Source organism: Parasteatoda tepidariorum, chromosome 1 (genome assembly GCF_982258835.1).
Source record: "Parasteatoda tepidariorum strain Cologne lab strain chromosome 1, Ptep-v5.0, whole genome shotgun sequence".
In the NCBI taxonomy this organism is placed as follows: Eukaryota; Metazoa; Arthropoda; class Arachnida; order Araneae; family Theridiidae; genus Parasteatoda; species Parasteatoda tepidariorum.
Window position 1 is genome coordinate 26,782,826 of NC_141755.1, and position 21,940 is coordinate 26,804,765.

At 29.5% G+C, this 21,940-nt stretch overlaps 1 protein-coding gene across 2 annotated transcripts in view; it reads left to right on the forward strand.

The window, feature by feature from the left end:
• LOC107450287 (5-hydroxytryptamine receptor 2C) overlaps window positions 1–21,940 on the forward strand; it is a 415,063-nt gene that overhangs the window by 346,047 nt on the left and 47,076 nt on the right. The window lies entirely within an intron of this gene.

Consider the following 21,940-nt stretch of genomic DNA (forward strand, 5'->3'; position numbering starts at 1 on the left):
TTATGCCTTTTAGATTAAGTTAACAGCGAAGAATTTAAATAGACAAGTTTTAGTCGGTAAAGTGATAAAGTTTGAAAATAATACTACTTTAATAAATATTAAAGAATATTAAACTTGATGAAGCATTTTTAATCTTAAAGTATGCTTTAAATTTATTGAAACAAAAACAGTTAAAGCAATTGGAATATGGAAGTAAATTTGAGCTTCATTGAGTTTTTATTTCAAACACAATTTCAAACAAAAATCACGAAGCCAATTTATCTGACTAGTATGAAAACATGATTTTGGGCAAATTTTTTTGAAATCAGTTTGTTAGAATTCCTGTGCTCTTAGCTTTCTAAAAATACTTTACTTTTGTTTGTACTTCCATTATTAACATAGTTAAAGGCAGATTTTGTGCTAGGTGATAATAGTGGATAGATCAATGATTTTAAGTCCTTAAATGCGTTTATTTCAAAATCATATTTTTTCACGTTTTACACCACCTTAAGCATGATATCTCATGTTGCTTTTAAAATGATTGTCTACAATTTTTCATGAGAGTTTATTATTATAGCACGCATGGTTTAAACTGCAGATTAAGAGAAAAAAGTAGAATTTTATTTTTTGTGCATGTTTATTTCACAAAGACAAGTGCAGAATTTTTCAAAAATTTGCTTTTTAAGCTATATTGATCCCTAACTCAGCAGTATAATGCACTTGATTTTAAGGTATGAGTTCAATAAAACATAGTTGATAACCTTCTAAATAAAATCCTCTTACGATTTTTTGTTTTAGGCGGTAGAATTGTTTTTACGAATTTTCTTTTACAAAAAAAACCATTATTTTTTTTACCTAAAAATGCCCACATAAAATAATAATAAAAATAATGTTTTCCTTGTTTTAAAAGTTTTTACTCATAATGAAACAAATAAACCAGCTTTTTTTTAAATTTTACATTGAAATTTTTAGAAAAAGGTTGTCGAAACGAGTTGGATACCTTAACTAATTCTGCATCCTCTTTTATAAAATAAACTAAAAATTTCCCTTTTTTTCAAATAAGGCAGTAACTATTTTAGCAACGACTATTTTCTTTTTCAGACTATGACTAGACCAGGTTTATTCGTAACGCTTCCGGCCTAATTTAAAAGGGAAGAGATCTCCGATCGTGCACTAGATTACGTACTTTAGTGCACTTTCGCACTAGATTATGGGACTAGTCACACTCCTTTCACAATTAAAACAAACATTTAAAATGTATAATAAGAACTATTTCACAAACTTATAATTTAAAAGGCTTTAATTAACATCTCAGCTTTTACCTATATCATACTAAACCGTTTCATAAACCTCGTAAACAATAGGTTTGAGTACTATAGTAGTATAGGTATAATATTATTAGAATAATTTTTGAGTGAAAATATTCATATTCTATTTTCTGTTGCTAATAAAAACTTTCTTAGGAAAACATTCTTATAAAAGTTTCTATGTACATCTGTTAATGTTAGGAGGTTTCTACTTTCTTCTTCGTTCTTTCCACTTTTATGATTTTTGAAGCAAAATGATGTTTTTTTCCCCATTATCTATTAAAAAAGAAGACAATTATGTACATTCAATTATTTTTTACTTCCTATAACCATAAACTCACTGGTAACCATAATGTTCATTACGTTAAAATTATATACCCGTGTTCATTACCTCAATATTATTGACGGCTTAACATCTCGTTAAGTAGAGAAGTTAAACATAAAAGTGAAAATAAAAAAAAGATAAATTGAAAAAATATTCATTCTTAATTTATATAAAATGATGAAGAATACTAAAAATTAATTGCAGCTCTAAAATTATTTTCGAAACTTTTCAACAATATAACTTGTGGTAAAAAAAAAATTAGAGAAATAGTGCATACATTCCTAAAAATCAGTAATTTTAATATACATAAAGCTTTAATTTTCTTCTTTTTTTTAACTATTACTTTTAAACTATTGGTATGTTTAGAAAAGAGAATATTTCAAGAGCAACATATAAATTATTTTCAAACACCGTTTAAATAGTCTCAAAATTGTGAGAGGAAAGACATTCACACTCAGAATTATTCTTAATTCAAAAAAAAAATTTGAAGTCAATTGAAAATAAGTAGCACATATTTACATCTATTATGTACCGAATATCAAAACTACAATAAAGCAGTCTATTTTATTCAGAAACTAGGAGTTTTTTTTATTCAAGCAATGCAAGTCTTAAAATCTTCTAAATTTAAAAAGCAATGCTATAAATGTAAACAAAACTGCTATAACTAATAACAAAAGAATTGATTGCTTTAAATCTGCTTCCTTAATTTATTTTAAAAAGTTTTCACTTTTAATATTATATCTATTAGAGAAATAAGTAGTAACTTTTACAATGATATATATTAGTTCAATAATAAAAAAATAAGTTTAAAAAAATAACTTTTTTTATTTGTTTAAAATATTTCAGTTAATTTGATTCATTATAAAATCGCAACTCGTTAAATGATTTTCATGTTTTTTAAAAATTATTTCAAGCAATATTGAAGCTACTCAATTAGTTCCTATAAAAAAATTTCGTTAAATGATACTCATATATTTAGATATAAGGGTTAATAATAAACTTGAAAGTTTATAAATGAAAACACTTAGTAAATTTTATCAGTTCAATAATATATCGATTCTCAGATAATAAGAAATAAAAAAAATCACTGATTTCTTCTTTAACTTATAAAAGGGTACTTTTTAAGTAGAAACAGATTCTTACCTCATAGTCTTCTACAATAGTTAACAGATTCAAGCGAATTCAGTAACACTATGCATTAAAATTGCTATTTTATTTCTCAGGAGATTAGGTAGCAATGCATTTATTACTTTCCTCTCTCATATCAATAAATAAATTACGTTTGATACGAAGAACTTAATTCAGTGAACATTTTTATACATTCTTCATTACGCTAAGTGTGGAAACACAAAGCTTTTCATTCTAACATTTTGACAGCGTTAATGACATCCACTCACTCGTATTCTTTACTCTTTGCTCCCTTCTCCCCCAATACCTGAATACAAAACTATTTTTATCAAACCGTTTCAGCTGGAAATGCTTGAGCCAGTACATGTGGTCTAGTAAAATATGCTTTTTTCGTTTAAAATAAAAACGATCTGCAGTAGGAAAGAAATAGGCATAGAAATAGACGCATCAACAATAATTACTGCCTAAAATTTTGTTGCTGTTGTTTCTAATGTCACTTGCCACACGGGCAGGCCTGCTTGGTGAAACCGAGCAAATTTAAGGCAGAGCGTGAGTTTCTTGCTTTTCAGTGGCGCCATCTATGGCCAAGAATTTGACTTCTGCCACACCATACGTCGCACCCGTTTATGGGGTGGACCATTCATACATCCATTCATTCATTCATCCACAGGTCGTAATTTTGACCTGAATCAGAGAACCATCGATCTCCAATACAGTACCCCCAGAGGTATTGATTTGTTATGGGATCATGGAGGACTTTTACGACTCGTCAGATTTAACGTGCATCAGTCACTTTACAACATGAGGAGTCTTCGGCCGGCGGGGTTTGAACCCACGAACTCTCGGACATAGGCCCAGCGCCCAGGCTATCCCGGCCCCTAAAGTTTTAAAAAAAATAATAATACTTTATTGTAAATAAATACTTAAAAATCATGATTAAGAAAATTTTTAGGTTTACAATTCTCATAAAAACTGCTTTCGTAAACTCAAATTTTTTGTCATCATTTGAGAGAAAAATAATTTAATGACATTTTTTTTCAATATTAGTTAAATATCCCAATTTTTTAAAACCTTTTCGTGTTTGTTCCGTGATTCTGTTTCAAAACAAAATCGAAATGTAAATTAAATGTTTCAAAGGAGGCTTGCTAACTCAATTTTACTCCAGCAAAATAGTATGACAACCATGCGAAGCACATCAAAAACAATTTTGCTGCATGACATTCTTACCTAAATTCATAATGATCAGATATTACCATTCATTTCAATATCCAATTTGCAAAAATAAGCAAAGTTTTCTATAACATTTTTAGAGCTGATGATGCCTTCCATTTTCACTTATTCTTCCGCTTTACTTATCAAAGTATATAAAAGAAAGTTTTTTTTTTCTCCTTTGTAATGAAACAAATTACTTTTCTTGGCGAAGAACGCCCTTCTGCTAGTTACGTGTTCGTGACTTTAATATTAACAAAGATCTTGTAAAAGCATTATGCTAGGTACCAAAGGGACATTTAATGCTACATGTTCTTAACGCTAGTGAAGAAGTTATAGTTTATTTTAGATTTAAGGCTGTTTTTCACAGGCTGAGCATAAAATAACGCTTTTTTTAACGAATAGTATACTATTTTTATAACTGTTGTTAGTTTGTATCAGTTATTAAGTAGTTACGTTAAGTTTTTTGCGGTTTTAACCAGCACTCTCTATCTAATTATGAAAATGGCGCAAAATGGCGATAAGAAGAGAATACAGTTCTGTGTAAATGAAAAACATTTGTGATCTATCTATTATGTATTGTCATATCTATCTATTATCATTATCTATTGTTAGGAAAGTTACACTGTCTGATCACCTAAAAATTGGAAAGGATGGAGATTTTCTGATTTTAATAAGTTCTCTGCCCACTGAATATTGTTTAATGCCGTGGTTCACTCATTTTACAAAAACTATTACCGCATCTAAATCGACGCGTAATAAATAGATATCAATGATAGTAATTTTAACTAAAATTGAATTGTAAGCATATTTATTGATTTGAGCAAAGTAATAAAACTTTAAAACTGTGATAAATTCTCATTAGCCATAAACTCATCTTGTAGCACTTGGGAAACGATGAAAAATTGTATAGCTATCTGATGCGTAGTATCAGTAAAGATGTAATTTTGATTATAAAATCAAAACACGAAGGAAAATTTATCAGCACCGGTAATTACTTGCCTTAATCTCAAATTTACTTGCCTTAATCTAAAATGCAATCATTAAATTTATTTCTAAAATATGATACTGTTTGAACAATTATAGTGCTTCCCTTTAAAATACTAAGTTAAGGTAATGGAACTAAAGTTTTAAAGAAATGCATTAAAATTTTTCTGAATATGTAGAACAGATCTCTGTACAACATAAGAAACATAATTGTCTAACACAGTTATCCATTGTTGTAGGTGTATTTTTCTGATCGGAAAATCACATGGTAGCATCCAGTTTGCCTCGTTGATTTCCATATTGTTTTGGTTTTGCTTTTTTTGTTTTAAATTATTATTATAAATGTAATTTTGCTCTACATTTTAAGACACGTTATTTAAATCAGTGTCAAGTCTTATTAATCGTTTTACAATCATTTTTCCGGAGGAGCCCTTGACCTTCAGGGTACACGTGCAGACCAAACTGCTATCTGTAGATTTGTCAGTGGGCGTACTAAGAGCCTCACTTTCAGTGGACAAATTAAACTTTTTCCAACTTGTAAAAAGTGCAACTCCAGCGGGACTAGTCCTCACCATCTACTTGATTTCCTGGATTTCACCATGGAAGAGGTTCTTGAGAGACCTCTCCTTTTCCTTGATTTTTGGAAAACTCACGACCTCATGGATTTGGTATAGCTCCGCTATCCCAGCTGGAATTGGAAACAACACAATTATTTTTCTGTGCAAATTACATTAATATACTGTTACAAACAACAGTTAAAGAGATTCGTTAAATGATTTAGAACTGAACGATCAGCTTCATGCATAATGTGATGCATGCAAAAATTGTATTTAACATGTCCGTCGGTTCGGTAAGCGAATTATTAAATTACGTTTGTAAACTAACTAAATTTGCAATGGATATACTTTTAATTTTAGATGTAATTTTAAGAAAATAATTACTCATTTAAGCAAATAGATCTTAACGCAATCATAAGAGAAGTATTTTAATGTGGAAAATGGGGGCATTAGCGTAAGGAAACAATTATTTTTAGTACATATATAAGTGAAAAATTTCAGTTTTCCTGAAGAAAAAACTGTTTTATGCCATGTTTTATGCCTATTTTGTGCGATGCTATCATCGGCTTTGGAGAGCGGCTGCGAAGAGGGAGCTTAGCCTCTGGAGATCAAATAAATTGCTTCGTAAAAATAGCTTCAAACTCAAACTTATTTAAATTAATATTTTTCACATCTTCCATAAATTAATGATTTCTTTTTTTATAAGCAATTTATTCAACAAATTTTCATAAACTTAACGCACCATTGCTTCACTCATACTATATTATATTACTTATTCATGTTTACCGTAATTACATTTGATAACAAATATTTCAAAAACGCCCCGAAATAAATCTTCTCGCTGTGATACCGCAGATCCCCCAAAACATTCTAAAGTTGTTCCTCTGGATGGCACTCGAGAATTGATGCCTCCTTTCTCAACACAAGATAAACAAGAAAAGAATAATGAGCCCACCCCGTTTGATCGATGATTCCTATGTTCCTTTAGACAAATAAATACAAACAACATCCAAAGAGGGTGTGTGAACAAATGGATATGATATCGCTCCAACCAGTCTCCTTGGCCTTATACAACACATGACATTCTTGTATTACATTTAAGTTTGTTTTCGAACTCGAATAAATCTACTTTTCATTCAACGGAATTAAAATTAACGATATGCAGGGATCTCTGTACCCCGGGATCTCGGATAATTATTTTTTTTTTCCTCTTATGACTTTGACTTTTATCTGTAGTTGAGAGCAGTTGTAGAAAAATGATCATTCAAAAGCGAAAAATTATTTTGAAAAATTCGTTGCCAGAAACATTTGTTTTTATAAACGCAAAAGTTTGTAAAATGTAGAAAATATATTAGTGTGGTAATTTCTTTAAAGAGACTTTTCTTAGCAGTCCCAGATAAAAGTATTTTTTGTGTTGAAACATTTTAAATAATTTGAAATTTTATTTTTAACTCTTCTAATCGTTGATAGGACACCGATGTCCCTTCTATATCTTTTTTCTAACGCTCTAATTCCAAGCAAAAATATATTTTGGTAGTTTTAATTATAAAAAAGCAGACTAATAGTTACTAAAAAAATGTGTTAGAGTATTAGTTCTACTAAAATATAAAATAAAAAAAACGTAGTTTGAAAACTGTTTCCTCATGAATATATATTTAATATGAATATTCAAACGTTTATCACTAATTGATTTCTTAAATTGAAATTTCAATGATAAATAACTGTCTCTCTTAGATCTAAATAACTACAAATTTGAAATATTATTGTTTGGAAGTGAACCCTGTTTGAAGGATTATACTTTAACCACAGAAAAGGATACCTGCGTTTCATGCTGTATTTCAAAACCATGAATTATTAAAATGCTAAATATAATATTTTTCACTTATTTTGACCTAAATTAATACTTAATAAAAACCCTGCGTCAAAGGGCTAAACACTCTTCGGTGAATTTTATTGTTTCGTGCCGACGCAAAACATTTAGAGATGCGTAGTAGGAGATCTAGATCACCTTTAGAAAAATTAGTTTCCCCAGGTAAAATTACTGTTGGTGCGGGGTAACAAAAAGAAGGGAGGGGTAATTTATCCATGAATCTTCACTTCTAATTAGCGTGGACTGTAATATCGCTGGTAAGACCTAAAAATAGTAATTTTTCTGAATCTGGAAAATGGAATACGACAAGAGAGAGAGAGCTCCACCACAACCTTTCAAAAGCTTGTTTATTGCGACTCTGACTGTTGCAAAACGTTACTGTAAATGGCACTGGAGTAAAGATACAACAATTACTAAAAACATAAATTAATAGCGTTTACACCACCCTTGGATTTGAGAATGCTCTAGAATACGTTAGAAAATGAGTTCGCAAGTCTTTTGCAGGGACGTCGGATTCGGAATTTGGAATTTTAACAGCTATTCTAAGATGCTCATAAGGTTTTCAGTTAGTTTCAAGTAAGATGATAAAGCCAAACCAACACTGGGCACTCTCTGGTTGATGGTGTGATTACCGGAGCATATACAAATTATAATATTGCATAATATCTTTCTGCTGCATATACAAATTATGATATTGCATAATATCTTTCTGCCGCATATGCAAATTATGACATTGCATAATATCTTCCTGCTGCATATACTAATTAAGATATTGCGTAATATCTTTCTGCTGCATATACAAATTATGATATTGCTTAATATCTTCACACTGGCTCAGGGGATAGTTCGTTCGTCCTCTAATAATGGGAATCGAGTTTGAATTCCAGCATGGCTGATCAATACGAATCGTCATCCAGCTTGCGTCGAAAGCAGTGCTGACGTAAAATATCCTCAGTCGCAGACGAACCATATGTTAGAGTCCCCTTGCTACCAAGCTAACAGTGGGAGGTATTCGTGGTTTTCGCAGTAGGTATTAATGTCACGCAGATGCGAGTTAGTTCCACCAAAAAGTCCTCTGTGGTGGTAAAATTTCTCCCAATAATTGATCCAGGAGTTCCCTTGTCTTCTGAATTAGGGTCAAAATTACAAGGCAACGGAGTTGAACATTAATTGTCACAAACCCAAAAAATTGGATCGTCTGTTCAACGACGGCAATTAAATAAAATAAACAAACCTTTCTTGTTCGGGACGTGGTGGCTCAGGGGATAGATCACTTGCCTCCCAATGTGGTGATCCAGGTTCGAATCCCAACAATGGCTGATCAATACGAATTTCGCACCCGACTTGCACTGACCACAGTGCTGACATAAAATAAGAGTCAGGCGATGTCTTCCTCTCTATATGACGCAAATGTGGGTTGGTTACATCAAAAAATCTTCCACGAAAGCTAGTTTGTCCCAATGCTTGATCCAAGAGAATCCTTTTCTTGCTTGGGTTCAAAATTACTTGGCTACAGAGATGAATATTGATAGCAGTGAACCCATTATTCAAACGACTGTCTAACGCAGTTAATAAAGTAAATAAAATATCTTTCTTGCCGAAAATCTCAAAAGATAAATCCTGATAAGTTTTCTCTATTAATCACGTTATTTTTATATATTTTTTCAATTTTTTTAAAAATTATGATTAAAATAATTCTGAATAAATTAAACAAAGGATATATTACACACACAATTTCTCTAAATAATTAGAATAAAGTGTAATTATTAAATCAAGAAACTATTTGAAAATTAAAAATATCACTGCAAAAAATGTGGATTTCGAATTGTACAACAAGGGTTTACATGAGCCCTAACGTAAAATGTTGTAAGCAAATTAATGTGACAAGGCATAATATTTTTTTTCTCTGTGTTCCGATTTCAGTTTAAAAAATTTTTGACAAATGGCGCTCTATAATTATTGCATATAAAATGGAATATATTGTAACGAAAAAAATATTATTTATTGTTCCTTCCACTGTTTCCTTCAATGTATTTTGACGTTAAGAAAATCTTTTTACAAATTCGAAATATAATTGATGGGTTTTCGTAAAGTGTTTTTATTTATTGAAAGAACTTGAAAAATCATAAATTTTTCTTTAATTTACGAATTTTCTTCAATTCACGGGTTTCTTTAATTCACGAATCTACCACTATCAGCGCCATCTTATTAAAAGTTTTTGAGCTATAACCAGGAATTCTAGCAAAAAAAATTGTTTAACCCTGACACTTTTCCTGTTACAACTGTTTAATAAATCAACAGTCTTGTTTAAAATACCCTGCAGATTTAATAAAATATCTAATATGCAATAAGATTTACTATTTCGAAAACAAAAATCAAATTATTATTCTATCAATTCCATTGTATGTAATGCATTAGAAATATGCCATCGAGCATGAAATACTCTTTCTCGTATACTTAGCTTTATAGTTTATTTTCTGGTACATTACTTTTTGTTTCGTTCTGAAAACTAAGTAGCATTACATTTTATTGTAAAAACTTGTCTTGCTATATATGTTTACAGCTACAATTATTTACATTGCATTACTGAAATGTAATATTTTGTGCCATGTACGAATATATAAGCCATATTATAGAACCACAAAAATATTCTTTTCTAGAAAAATGATCTTACAGCAACAAATAGATTTTATTATATCGCCTAGGATTGCCATTTCTTATAAATTGATCAAAAAACACATTGTCTGGAAATGTATATTGATGATATTCAGTAAGATAAATGTGTTTTATAAACCGCGTATGAAATGCCGAATACTGTGAAATATATTTTCAGATATTTGAGTTAATTTATCATTGGTTATTTTAAGCCCAACAAAAAAATAAAATTTCTTTCCAGAAGGCTCTCAAAACATATGAATAGAATATTACCCTAGAATGCAAGAATTTTAATCTCTTTCTTTACTCAATTTAAGAAAAATTAATCTTATGTTGAAATTTGTAATTAATGCAATGTTCTGAAACTTTCAGGACTAATCCAAAACAATTATTTCACATTGATTTGTGTATTTGTAGGTATTTAAGTGGGATCTTTTGAGTTTTTTTTGTCAAATACTATTATTGTATTTACGGCCTTCTATCATATAAGACTAATAGGATTAGGCTACTAGAAGGAGTTTTCGGATAAGGGTTTCACCCGTTATCACGTGAACTAAACACTACAAAATTAAATTAAACAAAAATAAAAGTGTCAAGAAAACAGGCCTTCTATAATATATTATGATAAATATTTCTAACTATTTATTATAATTTATGTTTTGGTCCTTTTATCATGTTTTAAACTTTGAAACTTTCTTAATGTATAATTTTAACCATAACATAATTAAAGTTTTATATTTTGAGTATTATTTCACTTATTATAATTAATATATATTTCTTTTAATCATGTTTACGAACTAGAAGCTTTTTAAGAATATTGATGAATTAATACTCTAGAATGGAGAAGAATGTAAACTTTCTTCTTATATCTAAAGGATACTTTTATCTTATGTTTTGAACTAGAATAGAAACTTTTATCTTATATCCTAAGATTATATTTACTGGATATGGGGCATCCAATTCTATGATCACGGACAACATGGCTCCCGTCTATCGTTTTACGCGCTATTGTGCGACCACGATAAATATATTTAAGTTTTCAATAACATATTGACTAAAAGTATAAATTTCAACAATAAATTCACCATGAATAAATAAATTGTGTCCAATATTCTTCCGGTATTGAAAAATGTAGTAACCTGTATTAGGATATATAACGAATTTTTCGTTTTTTTCAAGTTTATAAAAAATTGCTTTAATCAAATTAAAAAATATCTAGGTTTTTAGAAATGAGCCTAAAATTTCATTTTTGAGTTTGGGGTCAAAAATTTAAACTTATAACTTTTTTTTCAGTAAAACTGCTATACAAATTTTGTTTCCTAAGTTCAAAATTGTAAAATTTAAAATGTAAAATAACAGTAAAAATATGAATGAAACGTGACTTTTAGGACTCACGAAATTTTCATAATATCCAAACAAAGATTCGATTAAAAATTTAAAGTTAAGGCTGTCACAGTTTTTGGGGGACCAAAAGCTCACATTGCACACACATTTTAACTGTTATTTTACGCTCTAAACTTGATAACAGTAAAAATGTGAATGGAATGTAAGCTTTTGGTTCCCCAAAAACTATGTCAGCCTTAACTTTAAATTTTTAATTGAATCTATGTTAGGTTATTATGAACATTTCGTGAGACCTAAAAGTAATTTTTCATACACATTTTTACTGTTATTTTATGTTAGATTCCCATTTTTGATTTTTAAGTTATTTAATTTGTTACTTATGCTTTTAAAAAAGTAAATTTTATGTTTTTGAAAAAAAAGATAAAAAGGCCCATTCCGATCGATGACTTAAGTGTTTTTCAGACTTAAAACCTTTTTGAGAAATATGTGATTATGGCAGCAATTTCTATTTAAATTTCGAATGCAAAAAAAAATTATTTTTGCGATACAGGTTAATATTTATATACAATATGCAGTTTTTGCAACAAAAAAAACGTTAATAACAAATCTTCTTAATGTGGAATATTTAAACCAACAGTGTGCAAATACAATCTTTTGTAAGCAATTAGCAATCTTCGGTATTTAAAAATTAATACAAATCTAATTGAAATGTATACAAGTTCAAAACTATCACTCGTAGAAAATAGAACTTACGAAAGAAAATGTCTATTTAACTTCTGTAAAGTATCTTAAACTTAATCCAAAGCCATTTTGAGACATACTAAAAATTAATATTTAGAATACCGATAGTAAGCTCGTATGAACAAAAACAATCTTTTTAGAAAGAAATTTTTGACAATAATTCAAAAACTGATTAAATTTTTAACTGTTCATATATTGTAAATAAGCTCCACAGACAAAAAATATTCACACAAAAAAATTTCGTGAATCGCATCTTTTATCTGAAATAATACTAATGTTTTGGTGACGGTTTTAATTCCTTAATTTTTATTAGAGTACTGAAATAGCAACTAACATGAACCAGCATGTTTATTTTTAGCATTCCTGATATTCAGGGGTTGCCCTTCAGAAAACATCGTCATATGATGATGCTGATGCCTCATTTTCAAAATGACAACAGCAAAGTTTATCAGGTTATAAAAATGATTTGTTTTATAAGCACTTACACAACCTATTATATTATGATTAGCCTGCAAAACCACCTTACTCGAACCTGATTGAAAACCTTATTAACATTCTAAAAAAGCGGGTAAAATTCCAAAGTCAAAATCCCCCCCCCCAAAATTTTTGTATTTGCGCTATTGAATCCGTAATCGAAAACAGCTGAACCCATTTTCGGCCAAAGGTGCGTAAACTTCTTCTTCTTCCTTGTCAGCGCAACAGCCCCTTGCAGGCCTTGGCTGCCTCAACACTTGACAAACGCCAGTGCCTCCTATCCATGGCCACTGTCTTCCAATATCTAATCTTTACCAATTTCGTAAACCCTCCATTTCAATAAAAAAAAAATTTCATGAACACTGCAACGCATAATTTTCAATAACTTCATTTTCCTGCTATAGTCAAGGGTTCTTAAAATATCAATAAGATATTAATAATTCAAATGAAGTGAACACTTTCTGTTGAAAAATTTTTAAGCGATGCTAGTTTCTCTCTTTTTTTTTTTTTTACTTGAAACGATTATCAACAATTTTGACTTTTTGAAAATGTATAATTATTCCATTTGTTGTTTATACCAGTCATATGTTTTTATTAAGAATTAACGCAGCAAGCTCTGTAAATAAAATAAAAACGAAACAGATTTCATTTAAAAAAAACTAGTGCAAAATTAAATGTATTCGTCCATTGATTTGGCTAATGGTGCATATACTCACCTTTAAATTTCCAAAATAAAAGCTTATTTTTCAAGCATGAAACTTTTTTTGTGTGTCCGTAATTTTAATGAAAATAATACCACATTTTATAAAACTTTGTATGCTTGACCTAAAATGGATTAAACCGATTCCGACGTCTAACTCGTGAACTCATTTTCTAACAATTTCCTGAGCATTCTCAAATCCAGAGATGAAGTATAAATTCTTTTCGTAATTTTACTATAGCATTTATAAATTCTTTCCGTAATTTTACTTAAGGATAACTAATTTTTCAACTGGTGATATCTAGATCTTCTACTACACATCTCAAAACGTTTTGCGTCTGTACAAAACAAAACTCATCGAAGAGTGTTAAGCCCTTTGACGCCGAGTTTTTATTAAACATATTTTCCATACTTTTTTTCATTATTTTGTGTTAATTTAGATCAAAATAAGTGATAAATATTAGATTTAGCATTTTAATAATACATGATTTTGAAATACAGCATGAAACTCAGGCATCTTTTGCTTCGTTAATGGTAAAATCTTTCAAACACTGCTTATTTCCAATCAATAAATTTGAAAATTTGCGTTTGCAGTTATTTAGATCTAATAGAAACAGTTATTCGTCATTGAAATTTCTTTAATTTAAGAAATTAATTATTAATAAATTTTTGAACTTGAATGAACAAAAAAAATTTCCAACTATTTTTTTTTTAATTTTATATTTTAGTACAAATATAATTCTGATATTCTAACAGACTATAAACTATTAGACTGTTTCTTATAATTAAAAAATATCAATATATATATATATATATATATATATATATATATATATATATATATATATATATATATATATATATATATATATATATATATATATATATATATATATATATATATATAAATATCAATATCAATAAAAAATATCAATATATATATATATATATATATATATATATATATATATATATATATATATATATATATATATATATATATATATAAATATCAATATCAATAAAAAATATCAATATATATATATATATATATATATATATATAATAAAAAAATAAATGCAAGAAAACACTAAGAAAGTTAAGAAAAACAATAAGTATCATTTATTGCGCTTAAGCTGCTAGTAAACAGCACTCATTAGATAAGTTCAAAATGAAGAATAAAACAAAGAAAAATTATAGACATATGAAAAAAAGGGGGTGGGAAATAATAAGTAAAAAAATAACAAACAACATTTTATTAAAAAAAAAAAAAAAAAAAAAAAAAATGAATGAAATGTTAGTTAAAAAACCGGAAAAAAAAACGGAAAAAAAAGATATAATCTTTTCTTCAGCCCACACGATTATATCCGCAAAACAGAGTGCTTTCTGATATTGTATCAATAAAGCCAAAGCAAAATATATTAATACAATAGTGTGAGGAGCACTCAAAAATTTTTTTTATAAAATAACTACATAAAAATAGATCATAAAAAGTAAATATAACATGTAAAAACAGATAATAAAATAAAATAAAAAGAAAAAATAAAATAAAAAGAAAAAACATTAAAAAGGGGGGACTATAAAGCGAGTAGCAAAATCATAACAACTTACATGGACGGTTATTTTTCAAGAATGATTTAAAAATGTTTTCGCAGAAAGATTGCCAGATTACAAAATATGAAAACAAAAGATGAAAACAAAAGCGCAAATTGAGTGTAACAAAAGGGTTTTAAAGTGTCGTTCTTACTGCACTGCTGAAGTGATTTGTTATTCTGAGTTTTGATTTGTTAGTTACCAAGGATGGGCCCGAAATGGATGTGCGCAAGGTAATATTATACTGGATAATTTTAAAAATTGATCATAAATAGTTTCTGAAGATAGATGTTTATTTAAGAAGAAATATAAAATAGAAAAGAGAAACATAAATTGCCTGCTTTGCAAATAATTTTAGCCGCGGATTTGCACGATATGGATTAGCACATAGAAAAATTATTTAAATTATCAAAGAAAAAATTTTAATAGATAATTTTTATCTATTAAAATTTTTTCTTTGATAATTTAAATAATTTCCGTAATGATCGCCTTTAATTTAGAATCCTTGCAAAAATGAAATTTTAAAAAAATCATGCAATATAAGCAATCATAAATGAATTATTTTTAAATGCAATATACGAAAAACTATTATCAATCATTACTAAGGTCAGGAAAAGCAAGGAAGGGATTAAAGGGATCTAATTATTTGAATGGGAAGCTTTAAACCGGTTTTTAACGAGAGACAAACGCAATTCTTATCTCACAACATAAACTTCACCGCTTTTCTTGTTCTCAATGTGGATTGGTCAAAATTTAGGAGCGCCTTGAATTCTGTTTTATGCTTAAAACAAAAATAAACAAATATTAAGGGTGGTCTTTAAAGAACACTCTACATAAAGATTCCACTAAATTTTTCATATCAGTTACCTTGACCATATAGTATTAGAAATGAATAAAATTCAGTCGACACTTATAAAAAAAGTAGTAATTCTATAAAACAATTTCCGGGATCTGCAACAGTTTGTTTTTTGTTACTCTGCATAATGGGGGCACGTAAAAAATGCTATAAAGCATCATATCGGACAACAATAATATCAAATACGACTCCATAAAATGTAGAATCATAAAGAACCGTAAAATATTTATAGACTACCGACTTTTGTATTCACTAGTTTATGGATTCTTCTACAGCAGTTGATGGGGTAAAAATATCGATAAACTTCGCACTGCTTCTTTTATAAGTGAATTACAATGCAGAATTTTGAGTAAAACTGGGACAAGTTCTGTGCTGTGAATTTTACTTATTCACATTTCCTCCATGGAGGAGTCGGGGGGGGGGGATTCTGTAAACAAAATATTGCCGCCAAGCATGGCGCCTTTGCAATTAGCGAACAGCTCTTGAGAAGTTTTGTACCTCGAGAGAAAGATATAATGTGTCTTTTTAATTTTCTAACTTGGTGGTGAAAATTAAAAAAAAAAGAAAGTTCTTTTCTCTATTCTATTCTGATGAAATTGAATGAAGAAATTTATTGCGTAAAACTAGAGCTTTCGAGGGTATAAAAGTTTAGGAATTTAGTGCTTCTAAACAAGGGAAAGAAGTTTGCTCTAGTCTAATATTACATCGAAAATAGATTGCGAAGTGAATAAATATCTAGTTTTAATCTAATACTTATATTCATTTTACTCAATGGTTACACATAAGAGTGTAAAATTTAATTTTTTATTCCTATTTAAAATCTCTTTATTGTAAAATTTAATAAGTTTTTAATTCAGAAAAATTTTGATTCTAAATTAATAATGGCAAATTATTTTTAATGAAAATTTTTCGAATGATTTAAAATTTCTGTAAGTACTAATTATAAGCTTAGAAGAGGGCTACAAATACTGCTCGCTTCGCTCACAAACCTCCGATTTATACATAATCATTTATGTTTTGAACCATTAACTGGTTTTACATCAAAATTAAAAATTATTCAATTAAGAAATCCCAAGATTTTTTTTTCGACTGATCCAGATATAGTTTGACAGATTAAATTTCTAATTCTAGTGAGATAAAATATACTAAATTATATAATAAAAGCACTTCTGTAAAATCAAAATGTTGCTTACGTTAGCGGTTTTCTGTAAAAATTAATTTACTTTCTTAGAACTTGAAATAGACTTTATAAAAAATAAATCTATAAATATAATATATATTATAAATATTTTATAAAGAATGAATATAAAATGTCTAACTATAGATTAAATGTTGTGTGAACGAATGCGAAATGGATATCAAAACCTTAACACGAAATTTTATCGGCACGAATCCTAATTGTTTTTTTTAATATTTTTTCCCCCAATGCCCACCTGTGTTAACGTCCCTCAATTCAGGCAATTACAAGGCGATTTTGTTGGCCTGCCTTTCAGGGGCACTATATTAGGTGGGCCAACTTCGCTCCCACAATGAGGACAGATAGTACAGAGAAGGAAAGAACATTCATGCCTTGCTCGGGATTCGAACCCAGAACCTTTCTGATGCACGGACAGTACCCTGCCCCCTTCTTTTGGATATTGTAATGCTTGAATATAATTGGAAAAAATTCAATATTTTTTTTTTTACTTTGCTGATATTTTTAGGCTTATGACAATCAACCTATATGCCTTAGTACTGAAACAAATTATTGAATCATGTTGTATTTTCGTAAGCTTATTGCAATAAACCTTAAATTAGGCTGTGTTTGCCTTAAACCTACACTACTCTGGAGATATTGCAAACCAAAATTGGCGGCTGTTTTCAAAGGCCAAATTATTCGATTAGTCTGTGACCTAGATATTCTGATTATGGAAAAAAATGCTCTAGAGCAATTGAGGGAGAGTACATGGCCTTATTCATTAGATTAATGTTCAAATGTTAGAAGTTATGGGAAAATGAATAACATGTGACATTTCCTTTACTTTTTTTAATTCATATAAAGTGTCGTGCCAAAAAATATCTAAGAAAGCTCTAGATGTTTTTTTATTATTTATTTATTTTGTTTCATCTTAGCTTCCTCATCTTTAAGTTACAAAAACAAAAAGAAATATTGCCTAATTTTTAAATGTATCCTATTTATATGCCGTGAGGAGACAAATATTTTATTTCAAGAAAAGTAAACTCATAATTTCGAAAAATAGTTTAATAAGAGGCTTGACCATGGAATACCTGCAAGTGACGTAGTGTTGGTATCTCGATCCAGATTGGTTGTTTAAAAGGTGGCATTTGTTTACATTTGTAACAGCTCTTTCCATTCTATTTCGAGTAAGCAAAGACTGCCAAGTATCAATTCTCTTGCGTGACACATTCTATATTCTTTCACAAAGATTTCAATTATTTCGCTAGATATTTCTTACTTAACACGACGACAGGCATGAAGCTATGTAGAACTTAAATATGCATCGAATGCATAATTATGTTCTACATAGCTTATAATACATAGCTTTGAACTACTAATGCATCGAACTTGCCAGATACACGAAAATATATCACGCTTATAATAAAATAAATAAATAATAAATATAAGTTAAGTAAAAGACGCAGACGAGAAAGAATTTAATTTCAATATTCGGTGTGCGATACGGGGCTGTATTTAATTAACTTCACGTTAATTAACATTTTAACTTATGTGGTGAAATTTAGCTCAACTTTAACACGTCATTCTGCTTAGAAAAGATAAGCTGGGGTTGACATCTCAGGTGACATGTGTGGGTATCCGTGATCTTCTTCTTGAAGTGTAAATACCCCATTTTTTTTCTCTTCTGTTCGCGTTTTTCAATAAAGAAAGAGTCAATCGAGAAAGAATTATTTAATTCTTTTCAGTTACAGCAATAACAAAACAATTTTAATTGTTTTTTTATTGCTGTAACAATTTTAACAATTTTAATTGTTCTAAATAAAATCATAAAAGTTTTAGACTGTAAATTAAATTTTAAGACCATAAAAATGATCTTAAGAAGTTGAGTAGTTTAATTCCAATAATTTTTAAAAGTTTTCCCAAATATTTCGAACCTCAAAGCCAATATACGAAAAATAGTTCTTCTAGAAGAATTTTTGGATTGACTTTTATTTATCCAACTTTCATGGGAAATTTATTTTCCCTGGGGTGTGAGTATAGGAAAGAAGAGGATTGAATTTCACCAACCTATGATATGATATAGTGTTTTCACGGGAGGCAAAAAAAAAGTTATCGTTAACATTTGAAGGTCTGGAAAGGTCTTACTTACAAAAGTCTTGTATTAAAACAAAATATTATGAGTACAAAATTTCTTGTTCCTGCGGAATATTACAATTAATAAACCTTGAAGAACAGCTTCAAAAAAAGCATTGCTTTCTGGGAAACTTATTTTGATGGGTTATTTGATCCATTTGGACTTATTTGATCCATTTAAGAGAAACAACACGCCACTGCTGCCTTAGTTTGCTCTTTACTATTAAAGTCAGAATTATATGTATGATGGAATGCAATACTAAAGGAGTTAGAATATCTGTACTACATTCACTCAATTTTCCTCGGTATTATTCTTTTAAAAACTATATTTTCCTAATTCCCCATCTATTGTAATCATTTAAGCCTCGAAAATAACTGTCCTATTATATTCTTACTCGTGAATCCAAATCAGTAGCAAGCATTAAAAAAGAAAAGAAAAAAAAAAGCTTATAAATCTCTTATATCCCGGAAAGCGCATTGACAAAAATAGATATAAAAGGTAAAAAAAAAAAGTTAGTTTCGGTGTTACTGAAATGATCCCAAGAACAAAATTTAAAAAAAAAGGAATCCTTTTTTTTATATCATTCTCGAGAAAGTTGTTTCTTTTCTAATCATAACATTCTACATCCCCAGGTGTCAATTTCTTGATTGAACGGTAAAAAAAAAACGCACAAAAAAGGATAAATTTACTAGAAATCCCTAGTGCTCCAAAACTGAAGCAAAAATCCTTTTATTTAAAAGGTAATAAAGAGAGGGACATGTAGCTAAATAAAAACTGCTTTATATTCGAGGAAAATTGAGGATTTACTTAAATTTTTTGACTAAACTGTCTTTGTCAACGCTAAATTCTTGTCACTCACAATTTTTCCTTCATTGTACAGTAAGTAAACTCCATGCATTCTGTAACCATGAGGGATATTTAACATTTTAAGAGTAATGGAAAATGATATCCTGTGCTCTTCTAATGGGGTTGAAAAATCTGCGCATAAAGTAGATAAAAGGAGGAAAAATACGAGGATGCTAACGTTGTCTAAAGAAAAAATTATTGCTTAATTCGTCAGAAACGTTCTAAACCAGTAGGTAACCAAATATAATTTATAATTCCCTCATAAATTAGTGGAATTACTTTTACAATAATTATTTTAAGGTATTATTTTCTAATTTCACTCTTTATCAAGGGCAGATTCTATGAAGTGTTCGGTTGGTAGTGCAGCATTTTTAGTTGTAGCCTTTTCAGTTTAGTTGTAGACTTTTCAGTCTTTTTTAGTTCTCGTAAATAACTTTTCACAACTTACTGAAAACGAATTTTACTTTGTTTAGTTTTTTTTGTCGTATACCTGTTTTTAGGCAGTGGGGGTGCGATTGTTCCTGTTTTTCAGTGGCGCCATCTACGGCCAGGAATTCGACTTCTGCCACGCCATTCACACAACCACAACCCGTTTATAGGGCTGGTCACATTCACACACAAAGGAGAAAGGACATAGAACACAGAGAGAGAGAAAGAAACATTCATGCTTTGCCCGGGATTCGAACCCAGGACCTTTCTGGTGCAAGGACAATTCCCTGCCCCCTACACAGGCCCTACACAGGCCCCTACACAGGCCCCTACACAGGCCTGTCGCCATTTTGTTTAGTTACTTATCAATTATATAATATTAATTTAACAAATATATTTGTAAAAATACATATAAGTACTGCTTATCGTCAAACTTTCCCACAATTCTAAATTTAATAGTTTTTGATAATTTGCTATAGGTTCCAAAATGTTCATTTTTTTTTTAATTAAGTCATAACTTCTTAAACGGGATGCTTTTTTAGTGATTTTTAGTAGACTTGACGCTTATTATTTTTAATAAATAAGAATACAAAAAATGTTCGGCGTAAGTATGTTAAAAATAAATTCATGGAAAACAGCCAGCTCACGAGTCATTTAAACATGTGTCAAATTAAAAAATAATCATATTGAAATTAACTTTGAATATTATTAAAAAGGATGCTTATGTTTGTCATCTACTTGAGGTTTTAGAGAAAGCCAAAATAAGCTTACCGAAAACTAAAGAGCAACTATCAGAACAAGGAAATAGAAGGGTTAGAGAACATTACTGAAATACTTCAGTCAGCGTCATAGATTCATGTAAGCTTCAAACGGTAGTGATATTTGATCCACTTCTCAAAGACTGGGACAGATAGAAATATTTTCCACTATAAACTATTGCCCCGGTAAATGCGATCCGACTGTTTCCGTGTCCATGCCCGTTTCACAAAACATCAAAAAGCCCTCTGCAGCTACACAGGCAATCCATTTGACTCGTCGAAGTCACCCTCGCCATTTTCAACCGAACTCGCTATTCTAGGCAAGGAATGCGTCTCTTTGGTGCTGTTTATCTAAAATGAAATCATTTTATTCCAATGTCAAACTTATTGAGCGTGTAAGAGTGTTTCTTTTTTTACTTGTCTTTCTCCAAAAATTTGGAGATTTTAGGATAGACTAGGGCGTGAGGCTGTTCACGCATCTTTCTGCACAAATGCTCAATGGAATGATCGAACGTCGATATTGGATAAAAATGGCATTGGATTGTTGTTATTGTTGCATACAACCCATTCATAAAACTGAGAAATATTGGATATTTCCCTTCCTCAGTTCTTTTTTTTCATACAAATAGTCGATAGCAGTGGATTCCTAAACCAATGTTGTTTTTTTCCCCTAGAAATCAAGATCAATATTAAGATTAGCTAAAATAGTGACCTACTTTCTCGGAATTTTTTTCATTCATTTTTAAGATGAGGATAAATATTTATAATCCACATTTAGAATTTATTTTCGCGATTCTCCTTTACTGCATTTTTCCTAAATACTACTACATTTAATGGAAGGTAAGGCTTGATTAAATTGAGCCAAATGAGA